The 1,985-nt window shown below is 37.8% G+C and overlaps 1 pseudogene; it reads left to right on the top strand.

The window, feature by feature from the left end:
* The first annotated feature begins 1,521 nt into the window (after positions 1-1,521).
* The window catches only part of LOC106735511 (olfactory receptor 4C15-like), a 31,102-nt pseudogene continuing 30,638 nt past the window's right edge, over positions 1,522-1,985 (top strand).

Raw genomic sequence — 1,985 nt, 5'->3', positions numbered from 1 at the left:
TACAATAATAATGACTACAATTGGTAAGGGACTTTATTGTTAGCAATATTTTCATATTTTCAAGTTTGATCTTCATCATAATCCCGGAGGATGAACAGGTGAGCTATTTATGAACATTTCTGCTTTAAAATGAAGTCATATATATATATGATGGATCAGAATGAGCCACATTGTAGGGATACTAGCAAATAATGAATAAGACCTCAAGGCTTATATTGAAGATGTTAAATCTCTACCTATGTGGTTGCTGTCAGTTTGTATGTGTAAGTGATTGGGGCATTGCCTTCTGATTCTGCATCACTTCCTCTGTATCCTTTATGAAGGTACCGCATTCAAATATGAGCAAAATAATTAGAGACTACACTTTAAATGTGGACGGACACTGCAGAAAGGCCATCACAACACACAGGTTCTGGCTGAAAAAGGAAAAAACAGTCTCTACCCATTTCCATGTTGATCAAGTGGAAAAGAACTGGCCGTTGGAGCCAGAGATTCTGTGTTAAAATCTCAAACAAACTGTTATTTCCTCAAATTAATCTCTTATGGGTGAGTTTCTCACCAATAAAATAGATGTAATAAGACCTTATCCAAACTGTTTCTTAGACAGCAAGTCCTAAGCAATTGCCTACTTTGTATTACTTCACTTAGTCATCATAACAACATTAAAAAATTAACACTATTTTGTCTAGGAAATTCTATTTTCATTTTAAATATTCAGTCTAAAAGAATAAGTGAACTCTTGCTACATATTTTTAAATTATTAAGTGCAGAGGTAGATCTTTATCCTTTTTAAATAATAAATTACCCAGCTTCAGTAGGTCAGGATAATGAACTTGATGGAAGCCAACCGAGCTGACGGTGGTTCCAAAACTTGAGTCAACATGAAACACACCAAGCTTATGTATCGCCAAGATTCTGTCTAGCTCGAAGGCAAAGAAAATGGGATTGGAATAGATTAGATCTTTCAGGGAGAACCGTTCTCTCTTTTAGAAAATAAATAAAATTTTAAAAAAGGAAAAAAAGTTAATAATTCAAAGGCCCAATAAAGCTTGGACTTTTAAAAAAATATTTGAGGGTAGGAGGTCACATACTCTCATTCGTGACAATGGCAGATTATTATGAATGTCAGTATTGCTTTCCCCACAACTGAGATGCAGTCTCTGAATGCTTTTCAATAAACCAACCCCAGAAACTAACTTGTGAAGAAATGATCAAAGCTGGCACTTGAGATCAAGTCTGTTCTCTTCTCTTCCACATGTGGAGACTTCATTTTCTATGTTTTGAAACTTTGGTTATCTTAAAGTATCAATAATTAATACCACCTCAATTTCAGTGACTTTTCATTGCTACCTTCATAAAATTGGATTTTATTTTCTCAGGGACAACAGATGCCCTCAAGATCATGTCACATACGTGTGCGCCAACTTGCTCATGATGTATACTACTATAAACAGATCTACAAGTTTTTTTTCACAATTGCAGATTCTACTGGTGTAGATTACATTTTTTTCCTTCAAAGACATGCACAACCAAAGCTTTGTAACTGAGTTTGTCCTTCTGGGACTTTCACAAAATCCAAATATTCAGAAAATAGTATTTGTTGTGTTTTTGTTTGTGTACATTGCAACCATCGGGGGCAACATGCTAATTGTAGTGACCATCGTCAGCAGTCCTGCCCTGCGGGGCTCCCCCATGTACTTCTTCTTGGCCTTTCTGTCTTTCCTGGATGCGTGCTTCTCCTCTGTTATCACCCCGAAGATGATCGCAGACTCCCTCTCTGAGAGAAAAACCATCTCTTTCCAAGGTTGCATGGTCCAAATGTTTGCTGGACACTGCTTTGCTGGGGTAGAGGTGATTGTCCTCACGGCCATGGCCTATGACCGTTACGTGGCCATTTGCAAACCCTTGCACTACTCTTCTATCATGAACTGGAGGCTCTGTGGCATTCTGATGGGAGTAGCCTGGACAGGGGGCTTCTTGCATTC

This window comes from Tupaia chinensis, unplaced genomic scaffold, assembly GCF_000334495.1.
Source record: "Tupaia chinensis unplaced genomic scaffold, TupChi_1.0 Scaffold000417_1, whole genome shotgun sequence".
Lineage (NCBI taxonomy): Eukaryota > Metazoa > Chordata > Mammalia > Scandentia > Tupaiidae > Tupaia > Tupaia belangeri.
This window is presented reverse-complemented; position numbering and strand designations above follow the sequence as displayed.